Source organism: Chiloscyllium punctatum, chromosome 3 (genome assembly GCF_047496795.1).
Source record: "Chiloscyllium punctatum isolate Juve2018m chromosome 3, sChiPun1.3, whole genome shotgun sequence".
Classification (NCBI taxonomy): domain Eukaryota; kingdom Metazoa; phylum Chordata; class Chondrichthyes; order Orectolobiformes; family Hemiscylliidae; genus Chiloscyllium; species Chiloscyllium punctatum.
The window spans coordinates 15611037-15630484 of NC_092741.1; the positions used below are offsets into that span (position 1 = coordinate 15611037).

The 19448-nt window shown below is 42.0% G+C and overlaps 1 protein-coding gene across 1 annotated transcript in view; it reads left to right on the forward strand.

Annotated features, from left to right (window-relative positions):
• LOC140453953 (dynein axonemal heavy chain 8-like) overlaps positions 1–19448 on the forward strand; it is a 1210036-nt gene that overhangs the window by 1095200 nt on the left and 95388 nt on the right. The gene's annotated exons all lie outside the window — the stretch shown is intronic.

Genomic DNA, 19448 nt, shown 5'->3' on the forward strand with positions numbered 1-19448 from the left:
TTCTTCTGTCATCTCACTATCTACACAAGCAGAGTTCTAGAAGGATTTGCTTGATGATGAAGAAGAATGGTGATGTTTCTCCTTTCTACTATAGAATGCTGACATGAATTATAATAGCCCTATTATCATTTGGGTCTGTGGATCAGCTAAGCGACCACAATCAAATTAGAGAGTAGAGAAAATGGCAAAAACTGAAGCCAAGTATTTTGTATCTGTTGTAACGAAGCTGCTCCTTTGACAAGGTTATGCTGTCCTTTTTGAGAGAGTTCATAAATGCATAGGTTCAAATGTGTCTGGTTTATATGGGTTTTAGGGCCAGTTTGATTATAGCTAACAGATACTGCCTCAGGCAAAAACATTTTCAAGGTTTTAAAAAAACACTTGTACAATGAAAGGGGAATGGCAGGTTCTCCCAGGTCTGCTTTTATCTGGTTGGGTTTGGCTTGATTTGGTTTAAACTGGGGAATCCAAAGAAACAGTTACAGTGTAAGGAGGTTCCATGCTAAATCTGTCTGCCATATCTCTCTCTCCTGCAAGAACCTGAAAGACAGAGGAAGGATATACTTTGAGATTTAGCAAACAAGTCAGAATTGGATTTAATTGGGGACAGAAGGAAGGCTGAAATTATAATGGAGTTGGTCAAGCGCTTGGGTATATCAGAGAAACAGACAAGTGCAGTGGAGTTAGAAAAACATAATTTGCAAGTGAGGCAGAGTAAGGAGAGTTAGAAGATAAAAAAAGGCAGAGAAGGCTTTAAACTGAACAAAAAGAAAAGGAGAGGAAGGCCCTAGCAGAGGAAAGAGAAAAAAGAACGAATCACTTTAGCAGAACAGAAAGAAAGAGAGAGAAGGGAGAGAGAAGAAAGGGAAAATGAGAGAGTGTTTGAACTTCAGAAATTGGCCCTTAGGAAAGTTAGCTGAAGAGGATGGAGATGAAGGCTGAAGGTAAGCTTAGTGAGGAAGAGAGTGCAGATGAGCAAACCCATGGTAGCCAAAGGCCTTGTGAGAAACTGTTTAAATATATTCATGCATTGCCTACATTTGATAAGCAGGATGTAGAAGCCTTTTTCAGCTCCTTTGAAAAGGTGGCTAAACAAATGCACTGGCCAGTGACCATGTGGGTTTTGTTGATCCAAACAAAATTTGTAAGTTGAGTTAGTGAGGCATTTACATCACTATCAGAGGAGGTATCTGGGGAGTATGAGGAGGTGAAGAAAGCCATCTTAAATGCATATGAGCTTGTGTCAGAAGCTACAGACAACATTTTAAGAAAATATGGAGGGACCCTCGTCAAATATACATTGAGTTTGAAAGGATTAAACAAATTAATTCTGATAGATGGATAAGGGCATTAAAAATAGAGCAAACCTATGATGCTCTTAGGGAGATGATTATTTTGGAAGAGTTAAAACATTCACTTCCTGAGGTAGTGAAAACTCATGTCGAAGAGTAGAGGGTTAAACTGGCAAGATCAGCAGCTGAAATGGCTGATGATTAGGAATTGGTTCATAAATCAAAGTTTGGCTTCCAACGTTAGTTTCAATCCGTGAGGGATAGAAATTGGGGAAAAGAGAAATCCTCACATGATAAGGAAAAGGTAGATCTCAGTGAAGATCCAAAGGATAACTTACCACAGGGGAAAAAGGAAACCCTTGAAGGGGAAAAAGCTCCGGTGTTTTCTCTGTGATAAAGTAGGCCACGTGACATCACAGTGTTGGTGGGTTAGGAAAAGCACTGGGAAGCCAGATGTAGGAAAACAGGATAAGACAGTGAATTTTGTTGGAGTGATAATGGAAAGCAAAGTGGTGGCTAGAAAGCTGCACCAGAATATACAACCTGATCAGAGGTTGGTTAAGGGGGAAGTGCCAGATCTTCTTAAACCATATACCTGCGAGGTAAAGTTCGCTTACATAGGCTAGGAGCAGCAAGTAAAGAGGTTACAATATTGAGAGATACAGGATCCTCTCAATCTTTGATGTTGAATGATGAGGAGACATGTACCTCTGAGGGGCAACTGCCAGAAAAAGTGCAAGTAATGGGAATTCATGGTGAGATAAGAAGCACTCAGTTATGTAAGGTGAGGTTAGAGTGTCCAGTGAAGAGTGGAGAAGGTGTGGTAGGAGTACTGGACAAACTCTCAGCTCCAGCAATACAATTTGTCCTTGCTAATGATATAGCTGGTTCACAGGTAGGAGTGCTGTGTTAACCACTGCCCAGTATTAGCCACACCTAATTATGCAAAACATTCAAGATGGTTATCAATACGAGTGATGTGGATGTCGGTGCTGTACTCCTACAGGAAGACAACGAGAAGGTAGAAAGAGCTATTGGGTGTTTCTCCAGGAAATTGAACGTTCATCAGCAGAAATATTCAACAGTTGAGAAGGAGACTTTGAACTTGGTGTTGGTGTTATGACATTTCAATACAATGTTTATGTTACCAGTAATGTATCTGAGACAATCATATACACTGATCACAACCTATTGAAGTTTGTGGAGAAATTTAAGGACAAAAATTCCAGACTGCTTAGATGGAGCTTATTGTTACAGCCATTCAATTAGAAAATTGTGCATGTAGCAGAACGAGAAAGCGTGATTGCTGATGTCTTGTCGGGACTTGGATGAGAAACGGAAGTGTTCGGTGGCAGGAGTAAACGGACTGAAACAGAATGTGGTGGTGCATGTTTGTGTGTGTACAGTCAATGGAATGTTTCTGGGTGTTGTAGTCTGACAACAGTGTAAGACTATGGGGTTTTAAAATGAAGCCACCTTTGGATATTGATGTGTTTATTTTAAGGAGGGAGGTGTGATGCTGCTGCTCCATTGAACAGGTTATTCTGTCCTCGGATTTTTTTGGGAGGGGGCATAGACTCATAGGTTCTGATGTGTCTGGTTTGTATGGGTTTTAGGGCCAGTTTGATTAAACCTAACAGATACTGCCTCAGGCTTAACATTTTCAAGTTTTAAAAAAAAAGGCGTGTACAATGAAAGGGGAATGGCCAGTTCTCTCAGCTCTGTTTTTATCTGGTTGGTTTGGGTTTGATTTGCTTTAAGCTGGGGAATCCAAAGAAACAGTTACAGTGGAAGGAGGTTCCATGCTAAATCTCACTGGCATCTCTCTCTCCTGTAAGAATCTGTGTCTGATTTTACCTTTTTGCCAAGGGATGTTTATGGGGACTGTTGCAGATATTTGCAACAGCATCATTAAGTTGGGATAGTCTACCGGGTTTTCAGATATTTTGTATCCGTTCCCTTTTGTTTATGTTTCATTTGATACTCTGGAAAGAAATTCTGTTTTATTTAAAACTGACCGGTTCTGACCAGCTGCATCACTCCTGAAATATCCATTTTACAACTACTTAAAACAACCAGAAACGTTATGGTCATAGAGTCATAGAGTCATAGAGATGTACAGCATGGAAACAGACCCTTCAGTCCAACCTGTCCATGCTGACCAGATATCCCAACCCAATCTAGTCCCACCTGCCAGCACCCGGCCCATATCCCTCAAAATCCTTCCTATTCAGACACCCATCCAAATGCCTCTTAAATATTGCAATTGTACCAGCCTCCACCACTTCCTCTGGCAGCTCATTCCATACACATACCACCCTCTGCGTTAAAAGGTTGCCCCTGAGGTCTCTTTTATATCTTTTCCCTCTCACCCTAAACCTATGCCCTCTAGTTCTGGACTCCCCCACCCCAGGGAAAAGACTTTGTCTATTTACCCTATCCATGCCCCTCATAATTTTGTAAACCTCTATAAAGTCACCCCTCAGCCTCTGACGCTCCAGGGAAAACAGCCCCAGCCTGGTCAGGCTCTCCCTAGAGCTCAAATCCTCCAACACTGGCAACATCCTTGTAAATCTTTTCTGAACCCTTTCAAGTTTCACAACATCTTTCTGATAGGAAAGAGACCAGAATTGCACGCAGTAAGTGTATAAGTCCTGCTGAGATTTGCTTTCCCAAAATGCAGCACCTCACATTTATCTGAATTAAACTCCACCTGCCACTTCTCAGCCCATTGGCCCATCTGGTCAAGATCCTGTTGTAATCAGAGGTAACCTTCTTCGCTGTCCACGACACCTAAAATTTTGGTGTCATCTGCAAACTTACTAACTGTACATCTTATGTTCGCATCAAAATCATTTATATAAATGACAAAAAGTAGAGGACCCCGCACTATCCTTGTGGCACTCCACTGGTCACAGGCCTCCAGTGTGAAAAACAACCCTCTGACACCACCCTCTGCCTTCTACCTTTCTGTATCCAAATGGCTAGTTCTCCCTGTATTCCATGAGATCCAACCTTGCTAACAGTCTCCCATGGGGAACCTTGTCGAACGCCTTACTGAAGTCCATATAGATCACATCCACCGCTCTGCCCTCATCACTCCTCTTTGTTACTTCCTCAAAAACCTCAATCAAACTTGTGAGATATGATTTCCCATGCACAAAGCCATGTTGACTATCCCTAATCAGTCCTTGTCTTTCCAAATACATGTACATCCTGTCCCTCAGGATTCCCTCCAACGACTTGCCCACCACCAACGTCAGGCTCACCGGTCTATAGTTCCCTGACTTGTCCTTACCACCCTTCTTAAACAGTGGCAACACGTTTGCCAACCTCCAGTCTTCCGGCACCTCACCTGTGACTATCAATGATACAAATATCTCAGCAAGAGGCCCAGCAATCACTTCTCTAGCTTCCCACTGAGTTCTCAGGTACACCTGATCAGGTCCTAGGGATTTATCCACCTGTACCCATTTCAAGACGTCCAGCACTTCCTCCTGTGTAATATGGACATTTTGCAAGATGTCACCATCTATTTCCCTACAGTCTATATCTTCCATGTCCTTTTCCATGGTAAATACTGATGCAAAATGCTCGTTTAGTATCTCACCCATTTTCTGCGGCTCCACACAAAGGCCGCCTTGCTGATCTTTGAGGGACCCTATTTTCTTCCTGGTTACCCTTTTGTCCTTAATGTATTTGTAAAAACCCTTTCGATTCTCCTTATTTCTATTTAACAAAGCTATCTCATGTCCTCTTTTTCCCCTCCTGATTTCCCTCTTAAGTATACTCCTCCTGCTTCTATACTCTTCTGAGGATTCACTCGATCTATCCTGTCTATACTTTACATATGCTTCCTTCTTTTTCTTAACCAAACCCTCAATTGGTCTGGGCCTCCTTCTTGAAATAATTTGATGGGGCCTGATCTGATCCATAACAGTGCATGGAAGATGCACAAACCATCCCAAAAGTCATTGAAAATTTTGGAATTGTTGAAAGAACTAAAGGATAGGAGGAGCTCAAAGCCATTATTGTCACCTGAGAAAGCATACTCAGAAAACGAATGAGATTAAAGTTGACAAGTCCCTTGAACCTAATGGTTTATATCCTAGGCTCTTAAATAAAAGGGCTGCAGAGATTGTTGCTGCACTCTTCCAAATATCCTAGATTCTGGAAAAATCTCAACAGATTGACAAACCACAAATGTAACATTACTATTCAAGAAAGCAGACAGATAGAAATGGGAAACCATAGGCCAATTAACCTAAATTTTTTCATTGGGAAAATGTTGGTATCCAATACTAAAGGAAGTAGTTGAAGGACATTTTGGAAATTGAAATATAATCAGACAGAGTGAACATGGTTTATTGAGTGAGAAATTATATTTGACTAACTTATGCAAGTTTTTGAGAGTCTAATAAACAGAACCAAGAAATGGGAACCAATAGCTGTAGTGCATTTGAATTTCTATTTGGTATTGTGCAGGATGCCACATAGTGTCAGAGGACTACCTAATAACAGAAAGTAGAGAGTTAAAGTAAAGGTTTCCGGACTATGGTTAGTGAAGTGTGACAGGAATCAATGCTGATCCAATTTACAATCAATATGAATAACTTAAATGAAGGAACAATGTATATTGTAGCTTAATTTGATGAAAGTCCAGAGATACATAAGAAAGCAACCTGTGAGGAGGATTTAAAGATCCTGCAAAGGGATGTAAATACATAAAAAAAGAGCAGGCAAAGATTTGGCATATGGAGTACTACTTAGAAGATTGTGAGGTTGTCCATTTGGCAGAAAGGATAAAAATGGCAAATATTATTTAAATTATGTGAGACTCCTGAATGTTGCAGCACAATGGGATCAGGGTATCCTTGTATATGAATTGCAAAACTAACAGGAAAATATTTTGGAAAGTGAATAGAATTTTGGAATTTATTTCAAGGAAAAGAAATGTAAAAAAGGATTTTTACTACATCATGGCATTGGTTAGACTGCAACTAGAGAACTATGTGTATGTTTTGTTTCTTTACATAAGTAGGAATATTCTTTAGGTCGCACAGTGGCTCAGTGGTAGCACTGCTGCCTCACAGTACTTGGGACTCGGGTTTGATTCCACCCTCAGACTACTGTGTGGAGTTTGTACATTCGCCCTGTGTCTGCGTGGGTTTCCGCCAGGTACTCTGGTTTCCTCCCACAGTCCGAAGATGAGCAGGTTAGATGGATTACCTATGGGAAATGCAGGGTTACAGGGATAGGGTAGGGACTGGGTCTGAGTGGGATGCTCTTCGGAGAGTTGGTATGGTCTCAATGGGCAGAATGACCTGCTTCCTCACTGTGGAGATTCTATGATATCATTGTATTGGAAGCAATTCAAAAATGAAGGGGTCTGTCTAATGAAGGAAGGTTGAGCCAGTTGTCCTGTAGCCACTGAATTTAGAAGAATGATAGACAATCATGTTGAAGCAAAAAACTCTGAAGGTGGTGATGGAGGGTTGGTGGCTTGGGGGGTGGGGGGGGGGGGGGTGGGGGTGGTGCTGTGTGTTAGAAGGATGATTCCCCTCCCATGGGAATTTATAACCAGTGTACAGTTTCTAAATAATAGGTCTCCCAGTGAAGGAGAGATGAGAAAGAATTTCTTCTATTGGAGAGTCATTAGCCTTTGAAATTCTCTTCGCCAGAGTCTACCAAAGGCAGGGTCACTGAATATATTCAAGGCTGAGTTCAACAGATTTTGATTTACAAGACTTCAAAGTTTACAAGGGCCGGCAGCAAAATGGAGTTAAGGCCACAATCAGATTGGCTATCATATTAGTGACTAGTGCTGCAGGATGAGGGAGCTGGATGACCTAGTCTTGCGCTAACTCCTATGTTCTTTTGATCTTACAAATCTGGGATCTTTATGGTTTGCATGCCTCAGCTACACAAATCCAAAGCTAATATTTTCAAATAAGTATTTAATCCAGTCATTATCAACAAGTATAGTATGAAGTTATAGAAACCAAGCTAAAGATGTTTCCAGGCATCGAAGATGACTATTAATAAACTCAAAAAAGAAATTACATTTGTAGTTTGTTCACTTGGTATCATCTTCCCAGAAAGTTGACTGCCATAGATGTTAATCTGTGTCTGTCTTGTTGCTGGCCTTTAACAGTCGACATGGGTCAACTGATAGAATCCATTGCATTGCTTGTAATGTTGTATACCTTTGTTTCCAGTATGTTGTCAGTGTTGGAATAATCTAGAATATCTTTGGTAGATTCTCCATCACCAATGCTTTTACTGGTATTTGCCAAGCTACTGAAACCATGAGGGCAATAATGTCCACACATCACTTTCAGCCAAAAAGGGCTCTGATTTGAACAAACAGTAAAGGCTTATTATATATTTGTTAATAGCTAGTTCCAATACAGCAGACAATCAGTTCTGAAGAAGAGTCACTGGACCCAAAATGTTGTTAACTCTGATTTCTGTCCACAGATGCTGCCAGACCTTCTGAGATTTTCTAGCAATTTCTGTTTTTGTTTCGGATTTCCAGCATTCGCAGTTCTCTTGGGTTTTTCCGCAAAGTTTCATGATTGTCTCTTGTGAAACATCCGTCTCAATGTGGGAGTAAATATACATTACTGTTTAACTAAACACTGTTAAAATGAAGAACAATCACTTGGGAACTCTCTGCATCTCTTCCTTTACAGAGAACTCAAAGGACACACCCCACAACTCTGTTAGTCCCTCCTAAGAACAGTCCTTCATTGCCTAATAGGTGGATTATTACCAAAGCAGAAGGACTTGGGTGTATTTGTGCATGAGTCATTGAAGGTGGCAGACAGGGAGTGAGCAGTTAGCCCTGTCAGGTTCATATACAATAATATCCAACATCTACTTTCCCTTACCCCAAATCCCTGTCTTTTATTTTCCATTGACCTTTCCTACCAGTAATTGTTTCTGTCACGAGCGAATGATTTCATCTTTTCTCCAGTTATTTCCAACAGTTTCTCATTAGAGTCTGTATTGGATATGTGGTACATCCCCCTCTCTCTGGCTTTGCAGTTAAACCCTAAATAATGACATTACTTAATAATTCATACATGAACATCACCACCCACCACTTGCAGTTCCTCCTTCCAAACTACTCACCATTCTGAATTGAAACTACATTGCTGTTCCTCCATCATCAAAGTCACTCTCTGACAGCCAGACCCCAGGACTACAGCAATTCAAGAAAGCAGCTCGAAAAGAAGCTAACAGCCTTTTGGCTCAGTGCAAGTCGTGTCAGGTTTTTTGGAACTACTCTTGCTGTGAGGCTAAGCAAGTTTTGTTGACAAATCCTACCAAACTCATCACACTACAGGCAATCCCTGGGTTGGGAATGGGTTCTGTTCTTGACTATGTTCATGAATTGATTTTGTACGCAAGTTGAAATACAATTCAGGACAATATAAAGTAGTCATTCATATATACAGGAAATGTTCCTATGTTGGATCTTTAAAACTACAACCCTGTATGGGATTGCATTTGTAAATACAAGCAGTTGTGAGTTAGACAGTTGTGTATTGGGGGCCTCTATAATTGCCGTTCCAGCTGTCTACTTACTCACTCAGGACACATTCCTACCTGTACCAACAATAATATCTGTGTGAACCCTTTTCATTTTCCATAATACATGCTCCACTCTCACTCCAGGAGAAAACAGCCCACAACTGGGCAAAGAACTGGTGAGCTGCTGGTCATTCAGCTCTTCACCCCTTATGTGGCTGACTCTGACTGTCCTGAGTGGCTGATCTGACCATGTCCAAGCCCCTGGAATGGTATCAATGGCTGCCAGGACACTTGACTTTATTGAGGCAGGCTAATACGCAAGACAAGCTTTCTGACTTTGTGTCTATGCAAAATGACTCGACAAGACAATTGTAATATAAGCGAGGTATCTCTAGCTGAGAGGGTTAAATCACAAAAAGGCAAAGCATGAGATGGCAGGAATGCTGTGAGCATCCACATAGGCTCAAAGTGAGGGGCCACTATAACAGAAAGGAAAAGTCCAGAGCTGCAGCCTGGTCCAGTCCATGAGATGGGTGTATGTCCCTGACTGTAAGGCCCATGCTGCAGCATTGCAATGATATTTGCTGGTGAAGCCCAAGAAGCAGCATTGAAATGCAGAAGCATTGTGTACATAGATCAGACATGTGCCATGAGGATGGTTAAAGGTTGGCACATTTAGAATGCTAATGCCTATAGATGTGGAATGTGTGTGGCCAGTATGTATGGAGCTTGCCCTGAGAAGGTGGTGTCCAGTATTCACCATGGAGGCCAGTTGGAGCAAGCAGTGAGCTCGATATCTGTTCTGATTTCCATGTCCAGTTTTTCCGATGTCTAGTTTGTTGGGTGAGTTCAGTATAATCACAACTGGAATATTAATGAGTTGAGTTTGGTCATCAACATTGACCTTAGAAATTGCTGTGACTTGGCAACTCGTCACTGCCCAGTGAAAATCTCCCCCTGCCACTTGTGAAAAGTTTAAAACAGCAAGATGATCTCCACACTAAGATAGGTCTCGCTGGACTTCGCCATCTCCAAATCTGCCATACATCTTGCCATAGTCCAAGTCACTAAGACCATTATCATATTGCGCCCCACCTTTTCAAGCAGTTGGGAAAGGGCAACAAATGTCCACCTTGCCAAGGACACTCAAATCCTATGGATAAAGCTAAGATCTTTTCTTTTGATGTGGAGGAGCCGGTATTGGGGTAGACAAAGATAAAATTCACACAACACTCAACAGGTTTATTTAGAAGCACTAGCATTTGGAGCACTGCTCCTTCTTCAGGTGGTTATGCAGTTAAGAACAGGTAGTTGGCTGTTACCTCATTGGAATGAGTTTGAATAAGTGGTTGAGAAATTGAAATGAGCATATACAGGTGTTAAAATCAACACGGTAAAAACAAAGACTGCAGATGCTGGAAACCAGATTCTGGATTAGTGGTGCTGGAAGAGCACAGCAGTTCAGGCAGCATCCAAGTAGCTTCGAAATCGACGTTTCGGGCAAAAGCCCTTCATCAGGAACCTAAAGTGTAACTATTAACATTAAAAAAGTGAATCAAGTGTGCCTTTTTAGTTGCCTGTGCAACAACAACTACACTGCAAAAAGTAATTTGTTGTATACAAAACACTTTTGGATATCACTGAAACACTTATTGAGACTACATAAGGATGATTTTCAAATGGAAGTAACACATGGAAAACAAGGAGCTGTCAGCTGCCCCATAAACAGATGCAAGGTTTCTTATGTGCCCAAGGTCATGCTAAATGCATTTGTAAGGCCTTGATTGCAATTCTGAGATAGAGATGGATAAAGATTGGACCTTGCAGGTTCTACTTAGATATATCAAGCACTGAGTAGCCTAAGCAGCAATCCAAATAGTGTTCACTGTCAGCATCTCTACGTGACCCAGAAAACCTGCAATATGTTGTGCAAGTGTCGAAGGATCCCAAAAGAAACGTTGGTCCATTATCAGCCTATTTGAAGTATAACCCCTGCAACTACCACCTCCCAATCTGCACCCAACAACCAACCACCTCCACCAATAACCCACTGTCATCTTCCTGAGCAAGCCCTGAACAGCTGGGTATAGCTCAGTGATTGTACTAAATATATGTTCCCACTTGGGGATGGGAATCTGCTACCTTACATGGGTCTTTCCTACCTGGGACCCACCTTCCAATATCTTTCCTACCTTTCACTATGCAGTTGACATTTTGGCTGCAAAATTCAGTTGCATTATAGCCCCATGGGGAAATACCAGAGGTTTTGACAGAAAGGGCTGAGTGGCAGGGTAAATTGTAGGAAGGCTGTAGAAAAACTTAAGCATGATTTGGATAAGCTGAGTTAGTGAATAAATGTGTGGAAGATGAAGTATAATGTGAATAAATATGAGCAAAAACAAAGAGACAGATTATTATCTGAATGGTAATAGACTGGGAATAGGAGAGATATGACAAGCCCTCCATTCCTTGTACACCAGTTGTTGAAGGTAAGCAGGCAGGTGCAGCAGGTGAGGAAGGCATGTAGCAGGTTGGCCTTCATACGGAGAGGATTCAAGTCCAAAAGCAGGGATGTCTTGCTGCAATTGATGGACCCTTCGTCAGACCACACCCGGAGTACTGCGTGCATTTTGGGTCTCCTTATCTGAGGAAGGATGTTTTGGCTGAGACCAAAATTTACCTGGCTGATTTCTGGGGTGGCAGGACTGATGCCCAAAGAGATGCAAGTGTTTAGAAAATGAGGGAGAATCTCACTGAAACCATAAAATTCTAACAGAACTAAACAGGGTAAACACAGGGTGATCAGGAATTCTTCTCTGCCACAAAAAGTAGTTAGAATCCCTACAGTGTGGAAGCAGACCATTTATCCCATCAGGTTCACACAGACCCTCCAAACAGCAGACCGCCCAGACCCACTACCCGACCCTATCTCTATAACCCTGCATTTCCCATGGCTAATCCACCTAGCCTGCACATCCCTGAATACTATGCGGCATGGTCAATTTAGCATGGTTAATCCACCTAACGGGCACATCTTTGGACTGTGGGAAGAAACCGGACCACCGAGAGGAAACAAACACAGATACCAGAAGAATGTGCAAACTCCATACACCCAGTTTCTCAGGAGTGAGATCGAACCCAGGTTCCTGGTTCTGTGAGGTAGCAGTGCTAACCACTGAGCCACCCGCATGTCTCTGTTGACCCCTCCAACTGGGAGAAACCCTACAACCACAAGCTTACCACTGTGTCAAAATGCAGTTGGCATGTGACTAAACTAAGTAGTGTGTTTCAATGAATGCATAGCAAGGCATCCAGAACCAGGTCATAATTTTGATGCAAAGCAGCAGCAATCTGCAGACCGTTTACTCAGGACCCCAGCGAAACTGGTGAAGGCAGGAAAGTGAAAAGCCATTGCATGGCAGAGCACATACTAGGAATCAAAGCAGTTCATCATTATCAGAGTCCAGTAAAGTGCACGGACCTTGGAAAGTGGCTTACTTTGAGCTGAACATCTAGATCTTACAAGGAGCCTTGACCAAGCTGAACACTGAGAAACCTACATTGCTGATTTAATTCATAATGGACTCTCTTCAGTCTTGCTCAGAACCCAGGAAATGATCCTGTGTTGGTACCCTCCTATACAGTAAGCAACAACAACAAATTAAGAATCAAGAGGATGATGAGAAAGAAACTGCTAAATAAGAAAATATGAGGAAGTTATTAAAGCTACAATTCTGCTTCAGGTTTCAGAAGAAGTTCGTCATATACTGGGAAATATTGTACACTGATATCCAGAGCTCTGCAGCAAATCTTGATTTCTTTGTTAATAATCCCTCCTGAGTCCCAGCTAAACAAAGAGCTGGAGAGTACTTACAACAAAGCACCATGGAAGATAGAGAAAACAATGGCCACTATTATCTGCTGTCTCTGTTGTAGTGTGTGAATACCACATCACTATCAAACATGACCAGCTGTTAATGCAGAGTGTCACTCTCGTCACAGGAGGGGGCACTTTCAAGTAGCAGAAAGCTTTTAGCTTCAGGTCAAAAGCTTAAAGATACACTGCACCCAAGAACAGCTTCTGAAGCAGAAGGAAACTCTTGAGTTTCAATCACTATTTTTCCAGATAAATTTGTAGACTCTTAAGATGCCTTGGTGTAGAGAGCATGTTGTCTCTTTGGTATTTGTAAGGATAAAAGGATTATTTGAATGTTTTTCTGATGTTTATAATAAAGTCGTTCAAAACTTTTCATTGAGCATACCATAATTCCTTTATTAAACATTTTATTATTTTTGTTGAAAGTACACTGGCTGCATCTTGTGAAGGGATTTAGTAACTGACCTCCCAAGGTTCAAGAAAAAATCTAATGAGCCAGGTTTCACTTTGGGATCTGACTTGTCCAGTACTAATACCAGATGGAATTATAATATTCGTCATTCCTGGCATAAAAGAGATTTTCCTCATATCATTTTTACAATTTTTATGAATTAAGTCTTCTCTTCTCAATCCTTTCACTAATGCGAATGCATTCTCACTATCTACTCTATCTGGGCCTCTAATGATTTTGAATACTTCAGTCAGATCTTCTCCAGGAAGAACAGTCCCAGCTTCTTCAATCTACCTTCATAACTTAAACTCCTCAGCCCCGGTGCCTTTCTTGGAAACATCTTCTGTGCTCTCTCTAATGCCTTCACATTCTTTAGAAAATGGGGTGCCTAGAACTGAATGCATTACTCCAAATGAGGACAAAATAATGGTTCAACGTAACCTTTTGCCTTTGTACTCAATGCCCTTTTTTTGTATGAATTATTAACTGCTCTTTAACTGTCTGCCACCTTCAGTGACTCATGCTCAGATAGACCCAGGTCCTTCTGCTCCTGCAACCTTTAGTAGAATAGTTCCCGTTACTTTATACTGTGTTTCCATTTTCTTTGTATCATAGTAAAAATCCTCACACTTCTCCACATCAAACTTCACCTGGCACCCATCCGTCTACTTCATCAACTTGTTAATTTCCTTTTCACGTTTTGCACAGTTTACAATGATTCCAAATTTCATTATCAGCCAAATATTTTGAAATTGTGCCTATATACCAAGACCTATATTATTAATATAGATCATAAAAAGTAAAGATCCCAATCAATCATTACAAATTGGGTGGCACAGTGGCTCAATGGTTAGCATTGCTGCTTCACAGTGCCAGAGACCCAGGTTCAATTCTAGCCTTTGGTGATTGTCTGTGTGCAGTTTGCATGTTCTCCCTGTGTCTGTGTGAGTGGGTTTCTGTTGGGTGTTAGAGTTTCCTCCAACAGTCCAAGTTAGGTGAATTGCCCATAGCTAGGGACATTAGTCAGGGGTAAATATAGGATAATAGGGTAGGGGAATGGGTCTGGGTGGGTTACTCTATGGAGGGGCGGTGTGGACTTGTTGGGCCATACTGTAGGGATTTTTTTTAAGCTTACTTCCAGTGTGGAAACAGGCCCAAGTCCACACCGACCCGCCGAAGCGCACCCACCCAGACCCATTCCCCTACATTTACCACTGCACCTAACACTACAGGCAATTTAGCAAGGTCAATTCACCTAACCTGCACATTTTTGGACTGTGGGAGGAAACCAGAGCACCCAGAGGAAACCCACGCAGACACGGGGAGAATGTGCAAACTCCACACAGTCAGTCGCGTGAGGCGGGACTTGAACTCGGGTTCTGGCGCTGTGAGGCAGCAGTGCTAACCACTGTGCCATCAAGCCGCCCACAATTCCTCCCACAATCCAACAATGTGCAGGTTGGGGTGGGGAGGGGTCACCCTTCCTGATGAAGAACTTATGCCCAAAATGTCAATTCTCCTGCTCCTCGGATGCTTCCTGATCTGCTGTGTTTTTCCAGCTCCACAGTCTCAACTCTGATCTCCAGCATCTGCAATCCTCACTTTCCCCTAAGTTAGATGGGCTAGTCTTGGTAAATGCAGCGTTAGACGGCTGGGTCTGAGTGGCATGCTCTTTGGTGGATCAGTGCAGACTCAGCAGGCTGAATGGACTCTTTCTGCACTGTGGCGATTCTATGATTCAAACTCCATTACAAACCTTCAGCCAGCCCAACAAAGAATCCATTAGCTATTATGCTCTCTTCTTATGCAGTCAACTTTGTATCCAGTGTTCAAATTGCAATAGTTCATCATGTACATGTGTCAATCTCACATGTTTTAAAAGTTCACACTTTGGAAACAGTGTCCCCAATTCATCAAACATGCTAGAGCAAATTCATACGAACAAAGTGACCTATATGACTATGATCATAGATGGCCTCAACAGAGTTATTTGTCATCAGGATGATACAGTCTGTTCTGATATAATATAATTGTTCCTGTGTGATGCCATGTTATAAGAAAATCGTGCAATAGCAGCATTATGTAAACCAATGGGACCGGAATCACAATATAGCCAATACAGGTAAAGAAAGTTCACATTCTACAAATAATGGTCTACATTCTTCAATTGTAATATAGCCAATTCGCATTGAAGAAACACGCGTTACAGCAGAATGGACTGTACTCTCTTTCATAGCTTTATTTACAATGGAGAATAATACAAGGATACAGATATTGCTGCAGGATTTACTTGCAGAGGTGGGGGTGGGGGGGAGGGGGGAGGCATGTGGTCAACTACGAGTGAGTTTTCCAAGCCCAGAAACAACCTCCTGGGCCCACCATCAACCATGTCAAGGCAGAGCCCAAAACACAGCAGCCATCAAGAATTTTCCACCACCCTCAGAATGTACTCCAGCATTTTATGGCCATGGTTAACAGTTAGAAAAGTTCCTGGCCACCCTGGCACACATCATTGAACTGCTACAGTGAGTTCTGAAACCAGACTGGGCTTGGTACTAGGATACGCAGCAACAACAGATCATTGATGCAAACAAGACCATGCTTCTTGCCTCCTAAACCAGCCCCATTACAATCCAGACCCGACCACCATTCTCGCAGCTGATCCATTCTTCATTAGTCAGGGAGCTGTATTGTTCTCAATCTAACAGAAGGGCAGGCATTTGATGACTGATGCACTGTGCCTTCAGCTGCAAAGCAGTGATATAAGGTCTTTGTGAAAGAGACCCTGGCAGTTGTCTGGATCTGAAGAAACTTCTCAGACTATGTTCTAGACCAGTTCAATGATCATAATCCAGATTGGTGACCCATTTCAATACTAAGTAGGTGGCAAAGATGCCATCCAAATCTAATGATTCCAGTTAGATCTTATGCAATTTGACTTCATCTCTGAATGATGTCTGCTTTCTTGAGGACCTCACATCCTATGTTTTTTTATCAATAAAATTCCTCCTGATGGTCCCTCAGAAATTGAAATTCTTACAGCTCAGAAGGCTGATGCAAAATACACTCAGCTATGTGAGCCTGCATATGTCTTTATTATTTCTACTTTAAAACAATACATGAAGCAACTCTATCATCATAGCCTTCTAGATGACCTCCTCAGGCTGGTGTCTGCTTGGCATTCTGGTATATTGAAGACATTTGTGCAATATGTGTTGTCCATTGGCAAAACTACAAAGAGCCTTGCTGGCTTCATCTCTATTATTGCCCCCATGGGAATACCTCAGGATGAATTTGTTCATCTTCAAAATAAAACCTTCTCCCCTAACATTGATTGCTATCCATAAAGAGTTGGTGTAAAACAACAATACTACTGCCCCACCACTATGCTCAAAGAGATTATTACTATACATGGCAGCCTTGGGATGGCCATTTCATAGCTCAATAATGATTGCTTCACACAATTCACAGAATGAGAAGGTTTCATACACTTCACCAGGACACCTCAATACTCACAGGATAACAGGAAGGCTAAGTGGGTAGTCTGTACAATCAAGGTCTTGTTAAAGAAAGACAATAAAATTGACCTCTCTTTGCTTTGCAACCAATCAAACTAAATGTGAAATTTTGTCATGTAATGATCACTCTTTCCCAAAATGTCCTTAACTATAAATCCAGTCTTGTCATAAATATTAGCTCAGTCAGTTGTAGTGTAATTGAATTAATGTTACTCAACATTGAAGAGGTCTTCCACAACACCGCCCCCCACCCCCCACCCGCCCCCCCCACAAACCCCGCCTATCCCATGCGGAATATAATTTCTGTTCTTGACATCATCAGTGGTTCACCTAAGTGGTATCCAACATTGAGGAGCTTTCCTTTTATTCTTTCATGTGATGTGGGTGTTGCTGCAAGATCATCGTTTATTGTCCATCTCAAACCACTAATTTCAGAAGGTGGTTCAGAGTCAACAACTTCACTAGGCATCTGAAGATACTCAGAGGCCAGACCTGGTAAGAATGACACATTTCCTTCCCTGAAGGACATAAGTGAACCAGATGGGCTTTTACAAACATGATGATTAATGTCAGAGTCACCAGTACTGTGATTAGCTTTATATTCCAAATGGATATATTTATTTTAAATTGCTCCAGCTGTTATGGTGGAATTTGAGCTCATGACGCCAGATCATTAACCTGGGTCTCTGGATTTCTACTGACATTATCCCTACTCCACCATCTCCCCATCAACTGAGGGAGGCCAGTTGGTTACCATCTGCAGAAATTGCCCTGCCCAAATTTGATCTAGGGTCATGAAACTTCATAGGACCCAGAGTTGATGTTGACAACTTTCAAGACACCTCCCAGCTGCACTGTATACCACTGTATACCACATTGCTGGGACAGGATACAGGAAACAAGAGAGTGGGTTTGTTGGGTTGTTTCTCAACCTTTCTGTGGGACATTTCTCAAACGTTGCCATATGTACCCAGATGGCAGTGGGGAGAATTTTTCAGTTTCCATTAAGCAGGTTGTGCCTGTATTGTTCCCAGTGCTTAAGTCAATGCCGAGTGCCACCTTATTCATGTTGAATTTATCTATAACTATTTGATAGATCTGAAAGGCTAATTCATTTCAGAGACAACCCCATTACTTAGTGTTGACCAGACCAGATGTGAGATGTTAGATTTTCTGCTCTGGAGAGTATGAGTGATTTTATAATCATCACTGCAACTAATTCTTTATTCCCACTTTCTTATTTAATTGAATTTCTATCTTCCAAGCCACCACAGTGGGCTTTGAATGAAGTATCACAGCATACTGGGGAGGCATTTGTCCAGTGATATTATCATTAGACTATCCAGAGACAAGAAGTGTGGTGCTAGAAAAGCACTGCAGGTCAGGCAGCACTAGAATTGATATTTCAGGCATAAGCCCTTCATCAGGAATAAAGGACTTATGCCAAGAACATACACTGGAAAATTCTCCTGCTTCTCAGATGGTGCCTGCCGTGCTGTGCTTTTCCAGTACCACACTTTTTGACTTCTGATCTCCAGCATCTGCAGCCCTCACTTTCTCCTAATAATCCAGAACCTCAGCTAATGTTCTGGGCACATGGATTCAAATCCTGTTGTGGGTGATGGTGGACTTAGAATAGAATAAAGAATTTGGAGTTAAAGGTTTAATGATGACAATGAAGCCATTGTCAACTATCAGGAAAAAAATCATCTTGTTCAGTAAAGTCCTTTAGAGAAGGAAATCTGTCATCCTCACCTGGATTGGACTACATGTGACTCCAGATCCACAGTGACTTTTAACTGCCCTCTGAGCCATTAGGAATGGACAATAAATGCTGGCCTAACTAGAGATGCCCACATCCCTGGGAATAGAATATAGAATGTAGAACATTACAGCACAGTATAGGCCTTTCGGCCCTCAATGTTGCACCGACCTTTGAAACCAATCTGAAGCCCATCGAACCTACACTATTCCATTTTCATCAACATGTTTATCCAATTACTATTTAAATGCCCTTATAGTTGGCAAGTCTACTACTGTTGCAGGCAGAGCATTCCACCTCCTTACTACTCTCTGAGTAAAGAAACTATCTCTGACCTCTGTCCCATATCTATCACGCCTCAATTTAAAATTATGTCCGTTCATGCTAGCAATCAGCATCCGAGGAAAAAGGCTCTCACTGTCCACCCTATCTAATCTTCTGATCATCTTACATGTTTCTATTAAATCACCACTCAACCTTCTTCTTTCTAATGAAAACAGCCTCAAGTCCTTCAGCCTTTCCTCATAAAGACCTTCCCTCCATACCAGGCAACATCCTGGTAAATCTCCTCTGCACCCTTATCGAAGCTTCCAGATCCTTCCTATAATGCAGCGGCCAGAAGTGTACATAATACTCCAAGAGCGGCCGCACGATAGTTTTTACAGCTGCAGCATGACCTTGTGGCTGTGAAACTCAATCCCTCTACCAATAAAAGCTAACGCACTGTATGCCCTCTTAACAACTATTGGATTAGTGGTACTGAAAGAGCACAGAAGTTCAGGCAGCATCCAAGGAGCAGCGAAATCGACATTTCGGGCAAAATCCCTTCATCAGGAATCTGGGTGTCAACACTCTCGGTGTACATGGACACCGAGATCTCTCTGTTCATCGACACTGCCAAGAATCTTACCATTAGCCCTGTACTCTGCATTCCTGTTCCTCCTTCCAAAGTGAATCATCTCACACTTTTCCACATTAAACTCCATTTGCCACCTCTCAGCCCAGCTCT